The 25,263-nt window shown below is 43.7% G+C and overlaps 1 non-coding gene across 1 annotated transcript; it reads left to right on the forward strand.

Annotated features, from left to right (window-relative positions):
- The first annotated feature begins 24,789 nt into the window (after positions 1-24,789).
- On the forward strand, positions 24,790-24,867 carry MIR1358 (microRNA mir-1358). Its single transcript, NR_034735.1, has one exon. It is a non-coding gene; the product is annotated as a microRNA mir-1358 (primary transcript).
- The last annotated feature ends 396 nt before the right edge of the window (positions 24,868-25,263 follow it).

Here is a 25,263-nt window from a genome sequence, read left to right on the forward strand (position 1 = left end):
CATGGCCTTCTGACTCTCAGGCCCATGCTTTATCTACGAGGCTATAAAGAGTCTGAAAGTGCAAAACTGGATTTTGCAATCAAATTTTTATTGGAAAAATGTCAAATCCATTTCTAAATTTAGCTTTTGTGATGTTAGTGGTTTTCAGGCAGCCTATTTAAAAGGATAATTCAGAAACCACACTGGGATCTTTGTAGGTAATGCATATGTTAAATGTATTTATTCTTTTAGAAAAGTTTTATTAACAGTGGCCTCAATTTGCTTGAGTCTTATGGATTTTCTCCACTTCTGTCAGAGAGTAAGTTGGAATAACTCTGCCTTGGCTGGGTTATTGCTTTCTTTCTTTTTTTTTTCTTTTTTGGAAGTCTGCATGAAAGTTTGCATTCTTCAGCTTGGTCCAACAGAAAAAGCATGACACTGAGAGTCAGGAGACCCGAGTTCTAGCCTCAGCAATATACTAGCCTGCTGTGAAAGCTTGGGCAGATCACTCATTATCTGTGGGCTTCATTTTCCTTATCTGTAAAATGGGGATTAGGGTAGGTTGTGAGTGACAGTGCCTGATCTGATAGCCATGAATCTTTTCCAGCTCTTATGTATTATAGTAAATAGTATAATTATAGAAAAAAATATAAATATTGCATTCAAATGATATATAGGGACTCCACTCAGAAACTCAAAAACATATATCGCTAAATCCTTTCTGGTAATGGGTAATGGCTTTGGAGTTAGAACAGTACAGTTGATAATGAGCAAGCAGCAATACTATAATAGTAATAGTAATAACAGTAGCAATAATATTTTCAAGTGCTTACTCTGTAATAATAATACTTATTATGGTATTTATTAAGCACTTACTATGTGCCAAGCACTCTTCTAAGTGCTGGGGTAGATACAAGATAATCAGTTTGTCCCAAATGGGGCTCACAGTCTTAATCCCCATTTTACAGATGAGGTAACTGAGGCACAGAGAAGTTAAGTGGCTTGCCCAAGGTCACACAGCAGACAAGTGGCGGAGCCAGGATTAGAACTCACATCCTCTTACTCCCAAGCCCGTGCTCTTTCCACTAAGCCACGCTGCTTTTATCAAGCACTGTTCTAAACTCTGGGTACAATACAAGATAATCAGGTCAAAGTTCATAGTCTCATATGGAGCTCACAGTCAGAGGGGAAGGAACAACAATTTCCTCCTCCAGACAAATGAGGAAATTGATCCCCAGAGAAATTAAATGACTTGCCCAAGGTCACACAGCAGGCAGGTGGCAGATCCAGGATGTAAACCCAGGACCCCTGACTCTCCGGCCGATGCTCTTTCCACCAGACCATGCTGCTTAGAAAATACTATTACCATTACTGCTAGTACTACCAGTCTCTGAAGAACAATTGCTTTAGTCACACTAAACTTGTCCTAAGAGTCACTGCCAAATATTTCTGACTGCTGAGTATATTTCAAATTCAGGCTGTATTTAAGCATTTCTTTTTCAGTGCTATTAAATGAAATGCTGGCCCAGGTTGAATTGAGAGGTAGACCTGTTCAGCAATCTGGGAGAGAGATACAGCTATCACCATCTTTCTATTCTAAGTTAACGGATCTTTTCTGAAAAGTCATGCTTGTTGGAGAAGCAGATCATACTCATGGAACAACTGCAGAAAGAGATGTTGACTTAACTGATTATGCTTCATGCCATTGTTCTCTGAAAAAACATCATAATCTGAAAAAGACTGTTCCTCATTGTCTTTTTGCTGGGTAGATAAACATAGTGCTAGGAAGAATTTGGTGGAAGAAGATTTCAACTGCGAATTTCTAGATTTAATTATCCATGTCAAGACCGGTCAATTGATTTTACACCCTTCTCCCATGCCTCAAGTCTTACTTATCCTCATCAGTTATATTAAAATCCCCAGAAGGAGTTGAAGTGGGAGGTTGAGTGTGTAGAGGTGTGTGATAAGGTAAGGAGAAATCAATGGCAGGACCTCTGCTCAGCTAGGGTATGGTCCAGGGTATGTGAAGAGTCTAAAATAAAATTATGTCTGGCTTCTGTCGTAAGTAGAAGCATGGCCCTTACTGACTCTTAAAATAGAGGGGAAGGAAATTTTCTAGGGGGTTGCTTCGTGGTTGGTATGATAAAAAGCAAAGAGATCTCGTTCCCTCCCAAGCCCGCCTACCTTAATTCTAAATTCCTCTAAGATTCAACAGCTTTGTATTCAGCATCTAGTTTAGAAGAAAACAGATAATAGAAGTCAGCAAAACACAATTATGCTTTTAGAGAGGTAGTGTGGCCTAGTGGAAAAAGCACAGCCCAAGAATCAGGAGATCTGGGTTCTAACCACTGCCTGGTGTTTGGTCTTGAGTCACTGCCTCAATTTCCTCATTTGTAAAATGGGGATAAAATATACCTACCTGTTCTCCCTCCCTTTTAGACTCTGAGCCCCATGTAGGACAGGGACTGTCTGCCCTGATAGCCCTGTAAAAAAACCCAGTTCTTGCCACATAGTAAGCACTTAATAAATGCCACTGGAAAGTCTAAAAGCAAGTTACAGGAAGCAGAGGTAGAGGAAGCAGGTAACTGAGACCCAGAGAAGTTAAGTGTCTTGTCTAAGGTCACACAGCAGACAAGTGGTAGAGCAGGGACTAGAACCCAGGGCCTTCTGACTCCCAGGCCCGTGCTCTATCCACAAGGTCACAGTGTTCTCTTTTACTATTGTAATATTATGTTATAATCTCATTTTCCACTGGAGGAAAAATGAGGCCCTGAGAGGTAAAGGGACTTGTTCCTTATCACACTTACAGCACAGGAGTGCCCCCTCTGGGAGTGTGTGCAAGGCCTGAATAATTAACCCAGTGTAGAGGGGAAAGGAAGGAGGGGTGGAGTGGAAGGGAGTGTTAAATATCTTTCTTTCTCTCCTCCTTTCCCCCCTCCACCCCCCACATCCTTTCCTGCGAGTGACTCCAGGCAGTCCAGTAGCCTGCTCTGGGAGAGCAGGATCCAGGAGAGCTGTTGCTGCTTAAGGTAATGGGAGGAGCAGGGGTTATTGGCCAGGCTACCAGTGATTTGTCCAAGTGGCCACTCTGTACTTCTGGCTTTTGTTCTTCATAGGGGCAGTCTGCTGGCTGGAATGGATGGGAGGCCCTTGCAGAGTTAGAAATATCACTCATTGATTCAATATGCAGCAACTTATGTTGGGAGTCCACAAATTAGCCAAGCATTTCTCTTCAGTATTGTGTTCTTGGGCATCCTATGTGGAGCTTTCTCCAAGAATCACTGAGTTTGAGGTGCATCAATTAAGAATTCTGGTTTTGATTCTGACTTTTCCCTTGATTTACTACTGTATGATGGTCACTTAACTGCTGTAAGCCTCAGTTTTTCCCCCTTTGGGCCCTTGTATGTTCATTCATTTTTTAATAGTACGTCAATCAATCGATCATATTTATTGAGTGCTTACTGTGTGCAGAGCACCGCACTAGGCGCTTGGAAGAGTACAATATAACAGAGTTGGTAGACACGTTCCCTGCCCACAATGAGCTTGTTGTCAATCCTTATTCTTGACAATCAGTGAAGTGACATTGGTATACTTCACTGAGGTATTTTGTAGGAATTTCTGGTTTGACCACAAGTTGAGATTTTTATATAAATTTATCCACAGATGGTTAGGCTGTCTTTTTCAGTTTCTTTGCAGTGCTCATTATGAGTTTTTTGGTACTGCTTGGCAATTTTAACTAGGATGGCCTCTGACAGCCCTTGTAAACTCCAGTCAAGGAGAACTGGGTTCTAATCCTGGCTCCATTACTTGCCTACTGTGCAACCTTGGTGTAAGTCACTTTTTTTTGTATTTGTTAAGCACTTACTGTGTGTCAAGCTCTGTTCTAAGTGCTGAGTTAGATACAAATTCATCAGGTCAGACCCAATCCCAGTCCCACAGGAAGCTCATAGTCTAAGTCTGAAGGAGAGCAGATTTTGAACTCAACTTCTCTGGGCCTCATTTTCCTCATCTGTAAAATCACATGGCCTTTTTGCAGAAATACTCTAATTGCATATGATCCTAGAGCATTTCCACTGGTCGGGGGAGAGAAGAGAGGCTCTGATCCCCACAGTGGCTTCAGAGCTGGTGCATTCCTTTCCTAGGTAAACGGGAACCTGGAAGCTGTTCATATCTGTAAAATTCACCATCAGGAACCAAGACAGAGAGAGGCTGAGCCCCCAAAACATCCAGGATACATATGCTTCCAAAACCATATCGGAACCAGGCAGCTTTGGTCCCCTTGGTGAAATTCTAGAAAACTGACTCCATGGACTGTCCACAGTCTAGCTTGTAAAATATCAAGTGGCTTCAGAAGGCAATCCCAGGTCACCTGGCCTACAGAGAGTCACTAAACCTCTTAGGAATCAAAGGTTATAATAGCAAACCCCTAGAGGACTGAGTGAATTTATTAATTATTGTTGTAATTCTCCTTGAGATTTATGAAACGTACTACAAGAGGCAAATGAGTAAAATCAGTGAAAAATATCCCCCGTGTGTCTCCTGCCCCAACCATCTTTCCAGCTCAAGTCAATTAGTGAATCAGTGGTATTTACTGAGCTCTTACTATGTGCAGAGTGTGTACTAAGTGCTTGGGAGAGTACAGGACAGCAGAATTAGGAGACGTTCCCTGCCTGACAGGAGTTTATAGTCTGGTCTCCTTCGGAGAGAATGTCAGTTGGTCCATTGAAATGCATATTAGCCACTGCCAACAGCACTGATTGATCCCCATAACCACTCCCCCATCACTTACATACATATTCTTACACTCAGTTACTTCCCCTACCTGTAATTTATTTTAATAAAATTAATTCATTTTAGACTGTCATCTTCTTGAGAGCAGGGTTAGTATTTTACTTTCCCAAGCACTTAGGACAGTGTTGTGCACCCAGTAAGCACTCAGAAAGTACCACTGATTGATTAAATGATTGCTCTGGCCCAGGACAAGTCAACAGTCTTTTGCCAGACAGACAAGGTAAGGTATTATTAAGGTACTATTAAGGTAAGGTATTATTACGGTAAAGTACTACTAAGGTACTATTAGTACATAGATCAGAATTAGTAATTAAGTTGTATTTTTTATCATAAGATAAGTGGCTTGGTGGAGGTGGGAAGAGGGGAAAAACACTTACACTCCCCAGAATACAAGTCGTTTTCAGTCTAGATAATTCTTGTAAGACAAATGCGGACCAGGGCAGACTGCAGGCTGCAAAATAGTGCATATTGTTGTCATTCTCCTCATTCTGGTGACAATTGTGTCAGAAAGAAGAGAGGAACTAAAGGGCTCCATTACAGGAAGTTGAAAGGTAGAATATTAAAAAGACAAGCAAATGTCCCCAATGAACCTTGGTCTTTCAGGAAACAAAAAAAAGTCTATTACAATGTTCGCTGAATTGTAACTCAGGCCTTCATTTTATTTCCAATACCAATTCCTAAAAATGTGTGCTTTCTTCTCCTTCTTTCAAAATATCAGAAGCAATCTTCTTGGTTAGAGCTGGCATTTAATACCAAAATTGCATGACATTTCTCTCCTTGCTAAATTTCTTGGCAGTGTGTAAGCAATATTCACATACACCACCACTGCATCTTTCTCATGCTGATAGCATAGCTGTTTCCAGGGAGCGTATATCAAAACCCCTTAAATTCCTTCTGAAAAAAGGCAGGGGAGATATCGCATTAAATATAAGGCTAAGTAATATACCAGTCCCTCTGCTCTGCAGGTGTTCATTCTTAGCCTCTGAATTTATTTTAATGTGCTCCCTGCCTAATTTCAGAAGGAACTTGAAGGGTTTTGATATATGCTCCCTGGGATTAGCTATGCACCTGCTATACACCTGCTGCATGAGCTGCTATCCACGGCTCCCTAATAGTTCTTTTTTTAAAATTACTGTATATGGTATAAGCCAAACACTGAATTAAGTGCTGGAGTAGATACAAGATAATCGAGTCCCTGTCCCACATGGGCTCACAGTCTTAATCCCCATTTACAGATGAGGTAACTGAGTCCCAGAGAAGTTAAGTGACTTGTTGAGGCCACACAGCAGACAAGAGGCAGAGCTGGGATTAGAACCTACGTCCTTTGACTCCCAGGCCTGTGCTCTTTCTACTAGACCACATTGCTTCTTCTGTACTTGATGGGCAGACATTATAGTAATTAATAGTACAGGCAGGACTCTTTGCATCCTCCTGTGGGTCTGGAACTGAGGACCTTCTCCTTCAATTAGCACTGACTAATTGACGGGACTTAGAGTGTTCCTCCTTGGGCATTCTTAGTCTGCAATTGCTGCCCCTCTTCCTGAGTCAGCTTCCTCACTGCCAAGGGTTTTGGGAGCTGGGGATGGATAGGAGAGGATGAGAGGGGGGTGATCCACTGCTCTCTCACAGCTAAGAGTTTGGGGTGCTGGGGAAGGGCAGGAAAGGGGGTGATCCACTGCCCTTGATGCTCTCCTGGCCGACCTGGAGGGTCTCTCCCTTTCCCAACTGACCGAAGCTGAGTCAGAGTCTTCTGAACTGGGTTGATTGAGGCCACAGCTCTCCTGCAATTCCTGCCTATTAATGACTGCAACTCCTGTGTATCTGGGTCTTGTGGCTTCTTCACATGTCCTGAAAACTGTCCCTGGCAACAGGCCAGAGCTGCAGGGAGGAGAGGAGGGAGAGGAGCTTCCACTCCTGAAAGGGAAGTTATTGGTGAAAGCTGGCTCCATCTAGCTCCACTTGTCCATAGCTTTTATCTGGGGCAGGTCTTTTTTTAAAAAATATTTGCTCAGCACTTACTATATGTCAACCACTGAACTAAGCACTGGGATAAATAATAATAATTGTATTTATTAAGCACTTACTATGTTCCAAATACTGTTCTAAGCACTATGGGTGGGGTGGAACCAAAGGAAATCAGGTTTTCCCACGTGGGGCTCACAGTCTTAATCCCCATTTTACAGATGAGGTAACTGAGGCATAGAGAAGTTAAGTGACTTGCCCAAAGCCACACAGCTGACAAGTGGCGGAGCCGGGATTAGAACCCATGACTTCTAACTCTTAAGCCTGTGCTCTTTCCACTCAGCCACACTGCTTCACAAGCTAATCTAGATACAAGCTAATCTAGTTGGTCACAGTCCGTGTCGCACATGGGGCTCACAGTCTCAATCCCCATTTGACAGATGAAGTAACTGAGGCCCAGAGAAGTGAAGTGGCTTGCCCAAAGACATGCAGCAAACAAGTGGTGGAGCCAAGATTAGAACCCACAACTTCTGACTCCCAAGCCCAGGCTCTTACCCCTAGGCCATGCTGCTATAGGTTCTGCCTATAACTTTCATAAACATCCATGAGTGTTTCTGATCCAAGGCAGCATTATATAAGAAGCTCAGTGAGCCAATTTGGAAAAAGGGTCTGATGCTTCTGAGCCACTGGGAATACACAGTTAAGCCCCTTTATGAGAGGTTGCCCAGGGCTTCCTTGCCTGCCACTGGAGGCAGATCCATCCCTGTGTTTTTCTTCTCATGGCCTTCCAAGCTCTGCTATAAAGGTGATTGATTCACTAATTCCAACTGTTATTTTCTACAAAAGGAAGAACTGCTAGTGAGCATTGATGGCTCCTTTCCAATGCTCTTTTTCCTGGGCTGAAATGGAAGTCCCGGAGCATCAACTCAGATAAGATCTTTTGGTACAAATGGCACATTCCCGGTGCCATTTTTATAGTAAAACTGCATTTACTTCTTAACAAAGCAGCTTTTCTTAGTAGCCTTAAATGGCAGTAAACTTAAAAGCTTCAATCCTGACATCCAATCTTAAAAGGGTAATTAGGTAGGTTTATTTAAAAAAATCACCATCCTACTAAATTTTGACACCTCTTGCACAGCTGCAGGAAACATTAAATCCTTTTTTAAAATGTTCCTGTGCATAATAACCTTAGAAAATGAGCTATTGCTTTGGAAAAAGAGACCTATAAAAAGTGCTTGAAGTAATAAATCTTTTTATGTACAGATAGTCCAGTTCATATTCTCAGAATAAAAAAGCACCCATAAAAATTACATGGAATGAAAGATATGTGATATTTTCTACATTCTTCTGCCCTACATTCATATTTATGTATATATGTTTTCACGTATATGTATATGGAGATTGTAGAGGTTTTCCTCTTAATTTTAATGGTATAAGCCATTTTGTTTTGTTTTGTTGTCTGTCTCCCCCTTTCAGATTGTGATCCCGTTGTTGGGCAGGGATTGTCTCTATCTGTTGCTGAATTGAACACTCCAAGTGCTAAGGACAGTGCTCTGCACACAGTAAGTGCTCAATAAATACTATAGAATGAATGAATGAATAAGCCCTTACTCTCTGGCAAACACTGTTCTAAGTGCTAGGGTACATATAAACTAATCTGGTTAGACAGTCCCTGTCCCTCATGGGGCTCACAGTGTAAGTAGGAGGGAGTAGGATTTAATCTTCATTTTACAGATGAGAAATCAGAGGCACAGAGAATATAAGTGACTTGCCCAAGTTCACACAGCAACCAAGTGGCAGAATGGAATTAGAACCCAGGTCCTCTGACTCCCTGGCCCATGTTCTTTCCACTAGGCCATGCTGCTTCTTTGATTTCCAATTGCAGACTGTGATGAATAGTTAGAAGATTTGCCTGGGGTGAACAAAGGGTAGGGGGTGGCCAGTCAATCTGCTTTACACCAATCGAGTTTTAGGTGGTCTGCCCCTGCCTGGAATGGATAGGACACCAGGCACCTTTGTGACCTGTATTTTTATTTTAAGTATCCCACTTCCCTCAGTTTTAACTCTTGCTGCAAAGTTCTGTGGCTTTGTGGAAGCATCCGGTTTCACAGGAAACCTGGAGGGCAGTGCGATGGCGCTGGAAGATATCAGTGTTTCCCCAGTAGAAATGTTCTAACTCCTGGAGACATTCACAAAAGTGACATAACAATTCATTCATTCAGTAGTATTTATTGAGTGCTACTATGTGCAGAGCACTGTACTAAGCGCTTGGAATTCAGCAACAGATAGAGACAATCCCTGCCCAGTGATGGGCTCACAGTCTAAATGGGGGAGACAGACAGCAAAGCAAAACAGAACAAAACAAAAACAAGACAACATTATCAAGATAAATAGAATCAACAACAATAACAACAATGTTGGTATTTGTTAAGTGATTACTATGTGCACAGCACTGTTCTAAGCGTCGGGGTAGATACAGGGTCATCAGGTTGTCCCACGTGAGGCTCACAATCTAAGTGCCCATTTTACAGATGAAGTAATTGAGGCACAGAGAAGTTAAGTGACTTGCCCACAGTCACACAGCTGACAAGTGGCAGAGGCAGGATTCAAACCCATGACCTCTGACTCCCAAGCCTGTGCTCTTTCCACTGAGCCATGCTGCTCCTCTGATCAAGGGTATGTACACCTCATTAACAAAATAAATAGGGCAATAGGTAATATATACAAATGAGCACAGTGCTGAGGGGAGGAAAGGGGGAGGAGCAGAGGATGAGGGAAGGGGATGGAAGAGGGAGAAGAGGGAAGGGGGGCTCAGTCTGGGAAGGCCTCTAGGAGGAGGTGAGCTCTCTGTAGGGCTTTGAAGAGTGGAAGAGAGTTAGTTTGGCAGCCGTGAGGAGGGAGGGCATTCCAGGACAGGGGTAGGATGTGGGCCGGGGGGGGCGGTGAGGAGATGAGTGGCAGAGGAGCGGAGTGAACAGGGTGGGCAGTAGAGAGAAGGGAGGTGAGGTAGGAGGGGGAAGGTGATGGAGAGCTTTGAAGCCAAGAGTGAGGAGTTTTTGTTTGTTGCGAAGGTTGATAGGCAACCACTGGAGGTTTTTGAGGAGGGGAGTGACAGGCCCAGAGCATTTCTGTAGGAAGATGATCCGGGCAGTGGAATGAAGAATAGACTGGAGTGGGGAGAGACAGGAGGGAGATCTGAGAGGAGGCTGATACAATAATCCAGCCAGGATATTATGAGAGCTTATACCAGCATGATAACCATTTGGATGGAGAGGAAAGGGCAGACTGGCAGGTGTTGGTGACAGATTGGATGTGTGGGGTGAATGAGAGAACTGAGTCAAGGATGACACCAAGGTTGCGGGCCTGTGAGACGGGAAGGATGGTCGTGTTGTCCACAGTGCCAGGGAAGTCAGGGAGAGGACAGGGTTTGGGAAGGAAGATAGGAGCTCAGTTTTCGACATGCTGCCGATCTGATGCGGATCTGATGTAATGCACCTCAGGACCACCATGGCCTTTCACTTCTGGAATGGCCAATGCATGTCCAGGGGTTGCGAGTGCTGTCGATAGCCACCCTAGCAGAGAATGCCATCTGGGGTGAGGTGGGAGGAGAGAGCAGATATAGGCAATGATAATGGCTTCTAATCTCTCTGGATAGCTGAAGTAATTAAATCTACGTTCCAGGGATGAGAAGAGGTGCTGTACTGCTACAGGCCCTGGGACTCTGCTTTAAGGCAGTCAGCTAAAGCACAGATTCCGGTTAAATAATGTTTGACCTTTATATTTTGTCTAACAGCCTAAACCACTATAACGTGGTCTGGGTGGCCTGTGGTAGTGTGACTCTCAATCAACCATCCTTCAATCGATGGTATTGAGTGTCTTCTGGGTGCTGAGAACTCTGTACTAAGTGTTGAGTAGCAGGTGTCCAGAACTACCATCCCTGGCTAATTCAGCTTCACCCCTCCTGCAGTCCTGTGGAGAAGCAGTGTGGTTTAGTGGAAAGAGCATGGGTTTGAGAGTCAGAGAGTCGTGGGTTCTAATCCTGGATCTGCCACTTGTCAGCTGTGTGACTGGGCAAATCACTTCTTTGTGCCCCAGTGACCTCATCTGTAAAATGGGGATTAAGACTGTGTGCCCCACATGGGGCAATCTGATTACCTTGTATCTATACCAGCCCTTAGAACAGTGCTTGACACATAGTAAGCGCTTAAATACCATAAAGTAGAAGAAGGAAGAAGAGTGAGATCCAAAAATATTTCCTTCTCCCCTCCTTCCAACATGACCACATTCCCTAGCAAGGTGAGGTAGGAGGGGGCAACGTGATTGAGTACTCTGGGCAGAGAACTGTACTAAGTGCTTGGGAGGGTACAATATAACAGATACAATCCCACAATGAGTTTACAGTTTAGAGGATGAGTTTACAGTCTAGAAGAGATGGTCTAGAGCTGACGGTCATTCTTGGAGAAGCAGCAGAGTCTTCTAGCAGAGGATAATTCTTGCCCTGTCCCTTCAAACAGCTGATTTGGGTTTGAGAACCCCTTCATAAGAACCTGCAAGTCTGAGGTCCAACGAGCCCAGGATGAAAATAGAGCAAGGACAGTAAATACTCGTTATCATCTAAAGGTGGCACCAGCCTTTTGCAGATGGGTACGGCCAAGCAAATGCTTAAAGAGGCCTCAACTAATCCAGCTCTTCCCCTTCTAATCCTGAACAAATTATCAGTAGATCCTACTTAGTCTAAGATGGATGGAAAATTATGTAACCTTCATTTTTATTAATATTTGAGGCTGTTCTGAGTTTTGAAGTGCACATTGGGAATGCTGAAATTGTACTTTGACCAGATTTTGGTAAAATGTATGGTAAAAATGATACCCCAAACCCTTAAAATTTTGTGTTTCTTAATGCTCACATTACATAATATTCAGGCATCAATGAATGATATTAAATGCCATCAAAACAAGAGACTCTGTGGTTCCTGAGGATGTACTAATGAGAGCCCATCCTGCTGCCACCTGTAATGACTATTTGCTTATTTTTCTCTAAATGACAGGCAGATTGGAACAAGGCCTGTTCAGCTCCTTCAGCTGCCTAATTGGGAAACAGGCCTGTTGGTTGAATGTCAGACTCATTTCAGCACACTTTCTCACCCACTCACTCACACACCCTTTTGCTGTGGCCGGGACCCACCCCAGACCCACACCCACTTGAAGAACTGACAACTCACCAGCAACTTGTGGGGAGCAGTGCGAGAAAGCACCATTGGATCAGGCTCACGATAGAAGGAATGAAAAAAGACTTGCAGGTGATTGGATTGGGTTAATGGATGGGTTTATTTAGGAAAGAGCCTTAGCCGTTTCCACCAGTCACCAGATTTACCAGCTCCTATAAGAACTGGTTAAAAATAGCAAGCACACCCCCCCCCCTTCCCAACACCCCCACACCAACCCCCCTCCCCACCACACCCCCTCCCCCAACCATATACCCCAAATAGAAATGGCAAGCCATATGCTCCTTCTGGCTGTTAATTCTGTTCCTCTAAAGTCTTGGGAATGCCTACGTTTTGGACACCTATCTGGGAACTTAATGCAGGGAAGCAGTGGCAATGGGAATAAGCTTGATACTAGATATTTAAAAATTATCTTTGTGGTGATGTGTTGCTTTTTGTTGCTGGATTCAAGCTATCTTTGGTGGGAAGAGTCACAAGCTTTGGCTTTCCAAATCTCTGTGCTAACTCACCAAACTCTCTTCTTCACTGATGTCAGCACTTTCCCTCCAGTGCTAATAGGCAGTGCTGATAAGCAGGGATGTTCTAATCAAAGCATTACAGAGAAAAGCACAGGTTCAGTAGTGGAGGACATTTGCAATGTCAGTGGCTGAGGACAAAAGGGATACATGATACCACTTGTCTCATTGCTCCTGAGCAGTAGGCCCTAAACTTGCCCAGATAGAAGTGTGCCTGTGTTACCCTACAGTGCCTAGACTCTCTCTGGTTTTCTGTTATGGTATTTGTTAAGTGGTTACTATGTGCCAGGCACTGTACTAAGCGCTGGGGTAGATACAAAATAATCAGATTGGACATAGTCCATGTCCCACATGTGACTCACACACAGTCGTAATCCCCATTTTACAGATGAGGTAAATGAAGCCCAGAGAAGGTTAAAAAACAAGCTTGGGAACGGGCAAGAATTTTATATTTATTTTCAGGCCACGTAATAGGTTCCTCTTGCAGAAAAATGTAAAATCACTTGTATGTCTGGTGTAAGATTCCAATAGAGATTTTAAAACTCCCACTTTTATCAAAGGTTTTAGTTAGAGAGAAAAAACAGGCTGTAGCTGCCAGGCCTCACTGAAATGCTAATTTTCATTTTTTGGGTGGCAGGGTAAATTGGTCCATTCTTATAATAATAATAATGCGGCAATGACTCCACTTTTCAACTTGATGTCTAACTAATCGATAGTAGGTTCATGGAGTTGAATTTCATTTTCGCCACCTGAAACTGACGATACAAGATTTTGAGGAAGCTTTGTCGGACTCCCAGAGTGAGTATACTGGCCCACTTTGCCTTGGCCTTGTGATCAATCAATGTGTGCAGAACACTGTACTAAATGCTTGGGCGAGTGCAGTACAACAGAGTTGTAAGCTCACAAGGAGCTTACAGTTTAGTGGGGGAGGCAGATATTAAAATGAATTATGGATATAGACATAAGTGCTGTGAGGGTGAGGTGAATATCTAAATGCTGCAGAAGGGAGACGGAGTAGGGGAAATGAGGGCTTCGATGGAGAATGCCTCTTGGAGATGTGATTTTAATAAAGCTTTGAAGATGGGGAGAGTTGTGATCTGTCCTATATGGAGGTTTGTGGGTAGTTTCCAGGTCAGAGGGAGAACAAGCGGTGAGCAGTGAGAGAGACTAAATTGAGCTACAGTGAGTTAGAGGGTTGTAGTAGGAAATAGGTGAGATAAGATCAGAGGGGGTGAACTGACTAAATGCCTTAAAACTAATGGTCTGGAGTTCCTGTTTGATGCAGAGGTGGATGAGCTACCCCTGGAGGTACTTAAGGAATGGGGAGACGACTGAATTTTTTTTAGAAAAACGATCCCGGCAGCAGAGTGAAGTATGGACTGGAGTGGGAAGAGACAGGAGACAGGGAGATCAGCGAGGAGGCTGATGCAGTACTGAGGCAGAATATGATAAAGGCTCAGATTTGTGTAGAAGTAGTTTGTGATTTGGAGTAATAGTAAGCTCCTCGAGGGAGAGCAGCTTTGTTTCTCTTCCCTTTCCCAAGTGCTAAGTACAGCAATCTGCACACAAGAGAGGCTAAATCAATGCTCTTGATGGAATAAACTACTGGAAGCACAACGCAGGCAGGCACACCTGCAGGCTTGGAAATTCAAGGCCACAGAAATAGCATTGGTTCCCAGTAGAGATGGACAAAAGTGTTTGAAACTATTTCAAGGAGCAGCTGTTGCAGTTCCCCAAAAGACCATAAAATACTTTTTAGGTCAAGTGCTCAGGAGTCCAATCAACTACCATTACTCACCCTCAGAACCACACTTCTTAAATTAGAATGTCAAAGGACTAGAAAATGAGAAGCTGACATTTTGCTGTGCTTCACAAATCCGTGTGCTCTAAGAAGGTATAACACATCAGTGAGGGGTATGGTTTTTTTTAGAAGACAACAACCAGAAACCCAAACCAATTTTCAGCTTGAGTACCCACTACAAATTTGCTCCAAATGTTGAACAGATGGGCGCTGAGTCTTGCTTTCCTGAATATAAACACCAGCGCCCTCCCCTATCTCGGCTGCCAACGTCACACAACAAGGCGCATCAGAAAGTCAAGAACATTGATTTTTGATTTTCAGTGCCACTAAGCACCTGTCCATATATTTGCAAAGGTGGCGATTGAAGATACTCATCCTTTCCCAATCCCCAGTTTGCCATGTCGGAAATCGAATCTTGATCAGACTATTGCTTTCCGGAGTGATCCTGGTTATCCAGAGCTGAGCATGGCCAGTCTTCCAGAGAAGCTCTCCATCCATTAGGCTCTACCCTATTTCATGAGAATCACAAGGTGAAGGGCAGTCGCCGTCTTGAAGCCCCAGATCAGACCCTCCCCAGTGAGCCTACCAAGAACCTAGATCAGAAGCCCAGAAAAGGCTGGGGGAGAGGTCTCTCGATCCTTTTCCCCGTATAGACTGTAAGCATGTTGTGGGCCCGGAACATGTCTACTAACTCTATTGTATTTGCACAGGCACTTAGGTACAGTGCTCTGCACACAGTAAGTACTCAATAAATATGACTGATTAATTGGGGAGGAAGGCGGGCAGAGAACAGGGTTTGGGAGTAGTGGATCAGCCTGGGAATGGAGGCTATTTACAGAGTCTTCCTGAGAGAGGGGAACATCATTTTAGGTGTATTCCTTTCTCCTTTACCCCTGTGGGCTCTGGATTAGGAATAAAATTCAACTGCTTGATGAGCACATTACTGTACCCTTGTGTGACTTGAGGAGGGTCAACAAACACTTTCAGGAATTTCCTGAATATAAGATAACGTTCACAAAAGTGTATTATGATAAATTAAGTGTACATGAAACAGAAATATACAGGTCATATTTCCTTTGGTATGCATGTGTAGTTAATGGTACTCCTACCTGTCTCATATCTCTCATTTCTTCTTTCTCTCATTTCCCTCCTCTCTGCTCTGCTCTGAGGTGCCTTACTTCTGCCGATCTTCATGGCTTTCAAGGTTGTGCTGTTTACTACAACGAGGGCAGCCCGCCCATTGAACAAATTGCTTTGCTTTTTCCAAACCTTCTCAGAGCCCTCTCCTGGGACAAAGCCACTTTGAAATCTTAAGCTCTTCTTGAAAGAATGTAGCTGTGGCTGGAATCCCCAGACTAAAATTTAAACAGTCTCCAACTACTGCATGAATTGGGGTTAAGTATGCCCTACATTAGGAGACACTAACAGCCACCCTGGTGCCCCATAAATAAGAACTTCTGTAAATTCAACCTTATAGCATTTGTGAGCATATATATATCTAAGGCAGCTCTCCCATCAGCTGTTTGCCTTTCTGGGTTAATAACTGTGGTATTTGTTCCGGGCTTAGTATGTGCCAAGCACTGTACTAAGATACAAGCAAATCAGTTCCCACATGGGGCTCACAGTCTGTCACCCTGACTTGCTCCCTTCATTCATCCTCCCTCCCATCCCCACGGCACATATGTATATATCTGTAATTTATTTATTTCTATTATGTCTGTCTCCTCCTCTAGACTATGAGTTTGTTGTGGGCAGGGAATATGTTTGTTTGTTGTTATAGCATACTCTCCCAAGCGCTTAGTACAGTGCTTTGCACACAAAAAGGAAGCTTTCAATAAATATGATTGAATGAATGAATGAATGAATGAATGAAGTAGTAAAGAGAGCAGGTATTGAATTCCCATTTTATAGATGAGGGAACTGAAGCCCAGAGAATGTGTGACTTGCCCAAGATCACACAGCAGTAAATGGCAGAGCAAGGATTAGAACCCAGATCCTCTGACTCCCAGGCCCACGCTCTTAACTTTCTGCCTTTTTCTGCTAAATTGCATGCTTACCAGTTCTACATCAAGTGTGCTTAGAACTTCAGTGAAGGGAAATTAATGATAAGGTAAGTGTTTTGGGTTCCAGTCAGTTAAAATGTGTTGATTGTCTGAAAGGTGCCTTTAACTGTACTAAGTGCTCTAGGGTAAGAGTGGAGAAGGAAGATAAAAGGCATATGAGCAAAATACAGCTCACAGACTACATTTGGCCCACTAGTAAACATTGCATTGATGACTCTTACAGATACTGGACAGCTTGTCTGCTAGGTGACCTTGGGCAAGTCACTTCACTTCTCTGGGCCTCAGTTGCCTCATCTGTAAAATGGGGATTGAGACTATGAACCCTACATGGGACAGGGACTCTATCCAACTCGATTTGCTTGTATCCACCCCAGCACTTAGTACAGTGCTTGGCACATAGTAAGCACTTAACAAGTACCATCATCACTAATATTATTACGTTACTCCAGGCATCCAGTGTAACAGGATCACACTCCCCCTTTGACACTTATGGGCCATATCCTTAAACTCTTGCTTCCTCCCATCTGCAATTTATTTTATTGTCTGCCTCCCCCACTAAATTGCATGCTCCTTGAGGACAGGGATGTTGTCTATTAACTCTGTTGTACTCTCCCAAGCTCTTAACTGCACAAAGTAAGCACTCAACAAGTGCTATTTATTGACATCACATTTGCCATTTTGCAGAAGTACATCCAAACCTAGAGTGTTTCTCCAGTGGGGTTCCTGGATTTTCACCCCAATTTACCGGAGAGCTTTGCGTCTCCCTCCCAAGTCTCTGTGAACCTAGTGCTGCTTCTGTCGGTCAGTCAGCTATTTTAATGAGTGTCTACTGAGTGCAAAATGCTGTTCATTTATTCAATCATATTTATTGAGTGCTTACTGTTTGCAGAGCACTGTACTAAACGCTTGGAAAGTACAATTCAGCAACCAAGAGAGACAATCCCTGCCCACAGTGGGCTCACAGTGTAGAAGTGGGGAGACAGACATCAAAACAAGTAAACAGGCATCAATAGCACGGTTTTAATCCACCAATCAGTGGTATTTGTTGATCACTTTACTTTGTGCAGAGCACTGTACTAAATGCTTGGAAGATCACAGTGGAGCCAGACCACACATTCCCTGCCCTCAAGGAGCTTTCAATCTATAGGACACAGCAAGGAGACTGCAGGAAAAGCATAAATATATCAGGATGAATTAAATGAAAAATAATTGAATATACAAATCAAAACAGCCATACAAAAGTACAAAGGATAGAAATGAAATGCAAAAGTATTCAATGTGGGTAATGGGCTGATATGACTGGGCTATTGTATCAAGGAAGTCTTCCTGGAGGAGATTTTTTTTTATTTTAGGAAGAGGGCTTAGAAAACCGGGATTGCTGTGGTCTGGCAGATTTGGCAGGGAAACAGCTTTGGCAAGGGTTAGGAGGCAGGAGAATGAAGGGTGACTTACCTTTGAAGATCCCCAGCAAAGGGAGAAGAGAGGAAGCTGGAGAGTGGTGAGTGAAGAGAGACGATACCCAAGGTGGAGAACTCTGAAGCCAACAGAAGGAGTTCCTAGTTGAGACTGTAAACTCCCTGTAGGCAGGGAATATGTCTACCAACTCTATTATATTGTTATATTGCAATCTCCCAAGCACTTTGTACAGTGCTCTGCACACAGTGAGTGCTCAGTAAATATCACTAATTTGATTAATGTGGCTAGAGATGGGCTGTCACTGGAGGTTTTGAGACGAGGACCACTAATAATAATAACAATGATTGTGGTATTTAATAATAATAACAATGATTGTGGTATTTATTAAGTGCTTACTATATGACAGGCACTATACTAAGCGCTGGGGTGGCGACAAGCAAATCGGGTTGGACACAGTCCCTGTCCCACGTGGGACTCAGAGTGTCAATCCCCATTTTACAAATGAAGTAACTGAGGTATAGAGAAGTGAATCAACTTGCCCAAGGTCACACAACAGACAAGTGGTGGAGTCCGAATTAGAACCCATGACCTTCTGACTCCCAGGCCTGTGCTCCATCCACCACAGCATGCTCCTTCTCTGGGATAGAGTCTATGTCACTGATTGGTCACCCTCCTTTCTAGGATGTCTGATGAGAGGTGTGTATACAACAAACTCATTGCTCTTTGATATTGGTATCCCATTGGGCAGGAGGAGCGTTTCTTGGCTTGCTGAGCCATAGAGCCCTGTCAACGGCCCGGTGGCTTCTGAGCCACAAAATTCAGTGGCAGAAGCTGAGGAGGAGGGAGACGGGGCTTAAAATAAAAATAGCAAAAAAAAAGAGTCAGGTGGCAAATCCATATCAGACAGCTGTTGAAAATCATACGAATGACCATTCTACCCATAAGGCCAGAGGCTGGATCAGAGCCTTCAGCGTACATGGGAGCGGAGCAGCTTCTAAATGCCTATGAACCTGCTGCAGGTACGGTCAGCAAACTCTTTCAGGCCAAAGCTCCCAGACTGCCAAACATAGTGCAGACTAGCATCAGCGAGGGAAGGGGAGGTAGCAATTCTGTGTGGGAGTTGCTGATTGCATCTACAGCAGGTCGGGAGCCACGGAGAACATAAATACAGCCGCTTTTGCTTCTTAAATCCCCTTCGGCTCCCCACATGCTGGTCTTTCACAGTGACAGCCGGAGAAATTTGCCAGTGATTTGCATGGTTTGTATGTGACCAACCAGCCCACATAATCTTTAAAGCACTCAATCAGTTCTCTTCCTCCTACCTTACCTCACTAATCTCCCACTTCAGCCCAGCCTGCACACTTGGTTCCTCTAGCGCCAGCTTGCTAAATGGGCCCCAATCTCATCTACCTCACTGCCGACCCCTTTCCCACATCCTCCCTGTAGCCTGGATCTCCATCCCCCTCCGTATACTCTAGACTACCGCTCTCCCCACCTTCAAAGCATCCAGTGCTTAGAACAGTGCTTTGCACATAGTAAGTGCTTAACAAATACCATCATTATTGTTATTATTAAGGTCATGTCTCTTCAAAGAGGCCTTCCCCGATTAAGCCCTCTAGAGAAGCAGCGTGGCTCAGTGGAAAGAGCACGGGCTTTGGAGTCAGGGCTCATGAGTTTGAATCCCAGCTCTGCCACTTGTCAGCTGTGTGACTGTGGGCAAGTCACTTAACTTCTCTGTGCCTCAGTTCCCTCATCTGTAAAATGGGGATTAAGACTGTGAGCCCCACGTGGGACAACCTGATTCCCCTATGTCTACCCCAGCGCTTAGAACAGTGCTCGGCACATAGTAAGTGCTTAACAAATACCAACATTATTATTATTATGCACTTGGATCCATGACCACTGGACATTTGATATTCTCCCCACCTTCAACCTCACAGCACTTGTGTGTTTATATATATTTAAATTACTTATTATAAATTATTTATTTAAAGTAATTTCTATCTCCCCCTCTAGACTTTAAGCTTACTGTTGTCAGGGAGCATGTCTGCCAACTCTATTCTATTATCCTCTCCCAAGCATTTAATATAGTGCTCTGCACATAGTAAGCCCTCAATAAATAGCATTTTTGATGATGATGATAAAGATGATAATGGACCAGTCTTCCAATACTCTGTTCTCCCAACCTAATGTATCACATTTTTATAGGAAGAAAGAAAAAGAAAAGGCTCTGTATGTTTAGTAAACTTAAAAAGGGCTATGACTAGCTCCAACCTAAAGAGTGATTAGGACTTGTGATTGTTCAAATTATTTTGAATCATTTATTGTTCTGTGAGCCACCCTATAGACATTTGACCAGGGCATGGGGAGGAGATTTTCCAGACCCCCCTGTAGTTTCAGTTCTAGGGGATCTGCCAGGGCCAGTCTGGACACTGGGGGTCTATTGCCTATGGTCAAGCATTTATTACAGTACTCTGAACACAATAAGTGCTCAATAAATATGATTGAATGGTAAGGGACCCCTCCACAGAGAAGTCATGTCCAAATACCCCAAACTCAGGATGAGGACCAGCCAACTGATGATTTACTGGCTCAGCCTCCACCTCTGTGACAACACCATTCTCAGGCAGGTTCGAAATCAGGCCCTCTTTACCCTGACACAAATACCTACTCTGCCTTCAGGGAAGGATTTGGATGCTTTCCCTTTTTCTTTTAATAAGGGGCAGTAGCATCTAGGGGAACATGAAGAAGCAGTTCTTCCTCCTACTTAGACTGTGAGTCCCATGTGAGACTGGAATTGTATCCAACCTAATTACTGAATGAATGAATGAATGAATTACATTTATCTATCCTAGACCTTACAGCAGTGTTTAACACATAGTAAGGACTTAACAAATACCAAAAACAAAAACAAAAAAAACCCTGCTCCGGGCCAGGAAGGAGTATGTTGGAGTACCTCTGTTGGGTCCAAAGCCCAAGACTCAATCTGAAAGCAAAATGCAGACTGGCTAACTCTGGACACTGGACAGTGCCTGGCCCACATTAAAAATTAATCTCAATAGCCAGCCCCAGAGAGTTTGGTGAAAATCTCCATCATCAGTTTAAGATTTCCTAAATTGTGGTGGAAGGGACTTAGGATCTAAGCAGACCAGAGAACTGAGGGTGCTAAGGAAGTAGGTTTGGAAAATTTAATGAGAAAGAACCAAAGTTGTTTTTTCTCAGGTTAGTGTAATAAGGTTGTTTGTCGATGATAGAGTAGGCTGTAAGCACTTGATTTTTCTCTCTTGCCTCTCGTGACATCAAAAGTCATTTTCCTTTATCTGTAATGCATATATCATGCAGTTTCAATGCAAATAAGAGCAATCAATCAATCAATCAATGGTATTTATTGAGTCCATACTGTGTGCAGAGCACTGTGCTAAGCACTTAGGAAAGTACAATACAATAGAGTTGGTAGATAAGATCTTGGCTCGTGAGAAGGTTGCAGTCTATAGGGGGACAGAGACAATATGGAAATCACTTCCAAACCATTGGAACTCAATGTCGGGAGCTGAGGTGAAGGAAGGCTGGGCATTGAGAAGAAAAATAGTGGCTGTGAAGTGCCTAGTGCCCTATTAGAATTTGACAGGGGATAGATCATCTGCAAATTGGGCCCCATAATAATAACAATAATAATAATAATTGTGGTATTTGTTAAGTGCTTACTATATGTCTGGTACTGTACTAAGCTGGGATACAAGCAGTCAGGTTGGACGCAGTCCCTGTCCCACATGGGCCTCACAATCTCAATCCCCATTTTACAGATGAGGTAACAGAAGCCCAGAGAAGACTTGCCCAGGGCCACAAAACAGACACGTAGCAGAGCCAGGATTAGAACCCATGACCTTCTGACTCCCAGGCCCATGCTCTATCCACTATGCACACTGCTTCCCCAGCTAAAGGCAAACCGACAATGTGAAAAGGGGAAGTTCCTACTTCCCTTACTGTTCCCCCGAGTTACCTAGCCTGCCCATCAGAACGAATTTGGTTATTTTTTTAGATGGAAGTCAGCATTTGGCTAGCTGAGGAAAAATCATCTTGTTAAATGAACTAGAACCGAAAAAGCACAAAAAACAGCCCACAAATTCAGACGAACTGGAGCCAAGGCCGTGAGTGGTTCCCGCCCCAGCCATGGTAGAGCTGGGGAGCGGCTGAGCTGCAGAGAAATCCCTGTCTTGCCTGGGTAGAGCCGCACCATCGAGCCACCCCATCTGTTCTCCCTTTCCAACCCCCTCAGGAACTCAGGGCTGCCAGATATTTCTGCAGCTGATCATGATGGTGCCTGAGAAGTGGTCGCCAGGGCTCTCAGCCTGTTTGGGCTTTCGGTAATGATCTCTTTGCTCTCCTAGTATTATTACTTCATTTGCTGTGGCAGGGGTTTCTGTCTGGGAGCCAGACAGGCGGAAGGAGAGACATCGGAATCCTCGCAGCAAGTTCAGGTCCCATGCCTGCTTCAGAAGCTGAACAAGATCATCTTGGGGGACGAACCCCACTTTATTCTCCTGCCTATTTCCTCCTCCCTTCAGGACATCTCTACTCGGATGTCTTGCCATCTCCTCAAACTTATCATGTCCAAAATAGAATACCTCATTTTCCCACCCAAACCCTTTCCTCTCTCTGACTTTCCCATCACTGTAGACAGGACCGTTATCCTCCCCATCTCACAAGTCCATAAGCTTGGCACTATCTCGACTCATCTCTTTCATTCAACACCACATATTCAATCTGTCACCAAATCCTGTTGGTTCAATCTTCACATTACTAAAATCTGGCCTTTCCTTTCCATCCAAATTGCTACACTATTCTAAGCACTTATCCTATCCTGCCTTGATTTCTGTATCAGCCTTCTTGCTGATTTCCTTGCCTCCTCTCTCTCCCCACTTCAGTCCATATTCCCACTGCTGCCCAGATTATTTTTCTACAGAAATGTTCAGTCCAAGTTTCCCCACTCCTCAAAGCCCTCCAATTGTTGCCCATTCACCTTTGCATCGAACTGAAACTCCTTACCCTAAGCGTTAAAGCTTTCAATCACCTTGCCCCCTACTATACCTATTTCCTACTATAACCCAGCCCGCACACTTCACCCCTCCAGTGACAACCTACTTACTTTACCTCTATCTCGTTTATCTTGCCACCAACACGTCGCCTTTCCTCTTCAAATCTGATAGTTGATCATTCTCCCCACCTTAAAAGCCTTATTAAAAGTACATCTTCTCCAAGAGGCCTTCCCTGACTAAGCCCTTATTTCCTCTTCTCCCACTTCTTTCTGTGTTGCCCTTGCACTTAGATTTGCACCCTTTATTCATCCCTCCCCCATCCTAAAGCACATATGTACATACCTGTAATTTATTTATTTATATTAATGTCTGTTTTTCTCCCCCTCTAGAGTGTAAGCTTGTTGTGGGCAGGGAACGTGTCTACCAACTCTGTTACACTGTACTCTCCCAAAAGCTTAATACAGTGCTCTGTACATAGTAAGTGCTCAGTAAATACAATTGATTGATTCTAGCATTTATGAACTTATTTATACTCCTCCTCAGCCCTCATGTATATATATATGTATATATGCGTGGCTCAGTGGAAAGAGCACGGGCTTTGGAGTCGGAGGTCATGAGTTCGAATCCCAGCTCTGCCACTTGTCAGCTGTGTGACTGTGGGCAAGTCACTTAACTTCTCTGTGCCTCAGTTACCTCATCTGTAAAATGGGGATTAAGACTGTGAGCCCCACGTGGGACATCCTGATTCCCCTGTGTCTACCCCAGTACTTAGAACAGTGCTCGGCACATAGTAAGCGCTTAACAAATGCCAACATTAATTAATTAATTAACTTTGAAGGTCAAAGGAGTAATTGTCTGTCAGCTTTCAAGAGGGAGGGCATTCCAGGCCACAGGAAGGACATGAGCAATAGGCCAGAAGCAAGATAGGTGATATCAAGGTACAGTGTGTAGGGTGACATTAGAGAAGCAAGGTGTACAGGCTGGGTTGTAGTAGGATAGTAGTGAGGTGAGGTAGGAGGCGGCAAGGTGATTGAGTGCTTTAAAGCCAATGGTTAGGAGTTTCTGTTTGATTTGGAGGTGAATGGACAATCACTCGAGGTTCATGAGGAGTGGGGAAACAAGAACTGAATGTTTTTGTAGAAAAATGATCTGGGCAGTAGAGTGAAGTAAATACTGGAGTGGAGAGAGACAGGCAGAAGGGAGGTCAGCAAGGAGGCTGATACAGTAAACAAGGTGGGATAGGGTAAGTGCTTGAATTAACATGGTAGCTATTTGGATGGAGAGGAAAGGGTGGCTTTTAGTGATGTTTTGAAGATTGAACTGTTAGGATTTAGTGATAAATACGTATGTATATATACACACACACACACACACACACACACACACACACACACATACACTCAATTATTTCTACCACTTGAGTTCTGTTTTTTAAATTTTCTCTCCCCCATTAGAATGCAAGCTCCTTATGAAAAGGAAATGTGTCACTTCTTTATTCCATACTACCCAAGCATTCAGTAAAGAGCTGTGTCCCAAATCTTCTGCTGCTGCTACTACTCTTACAAATACTACAACTACTGCAGCATGACTTAGTAGAAAGAATTTGGACCTGGAAGTTGGAGGATCTGGGTTCTAATCCTGGTTCTGCCACCTGTTTGCTGTGTGACCTTAGGCAAGTAACATAACCACTCTGTGCCTTATTTTCCTCCTCTGTTAAATGGGAGTGCAAAACCTGTTATCCCTCCTACTTAGGCTTTAAGCCTAAAGAGGTACAGGAACTTTGTCTGACAAGATTATTTTATATCATCCCCAGTGGTAGTAAAACATTATTTTATATCATCCCCAGTGGTAGTAAAACGCTTGACACTTAGCAAGCATTTAACAAATACCATTACTATTATATCCAATGTTTTTCATTACTCCTCAAATATATTCTCTTTATTATCATTACCTTTATTGTCACTTGTGTCTTTTCCACCGTGATTGGAACCTCGATGTAAATGGCTGCTGGTGATTCCTGAAGCGAGTGAAATGTGTGTATAGAACTGATTTTGTTTGGGAATCCACAGAAAGACAGGCCCCACAAGTGGCCCAGAGTGCATGCTAACCAGCATTCAGGCAGGGTATAGAGACTGTAAACTCCCTCTAGACTGTAAGCTTGTTGTGTGGGCAGGGAATGTGTCTACCAACTCTGTTGTGCCATACTCTCCCAAGGGCTTAGTACAGTGCTCTGCACACAGAAAACACTCAATAAATACCATGACGATGATGATGACAATGAGTGAAACTGGCTGAGGCCACACATGTAGGTGTCTACATATCGTGAGATCCTATTCATGGGTATTGGGGTTGTTGAAAGACCTTGGCACAACAAACACTCCAGCCAGTCTGCTCTGAGAGCACAAAAAGATTATCCATTAATATTTTTATGGTATTTGGTCAATGTGTCAGACACTGTACCAGGCACTGAGGTAGA

The sequence above is a fragment of the Ornithorhynchus anatinus genome, chromosome 1 (genome assembly GCF_004115215.2).
Source record: "Ornithorhynchus anatinus isolate Pmale09 chromosome 1, mOrnAna1.pri.v4, whole genome shotgun sequence".
NCBI classification, from domain to species: Eukaryota; Metazoa; Chordata; class Mammalia; order Monotremata; family Ornithorhynchidae; genus Ornithorhynchus; species Ornithorhynchus anatinus.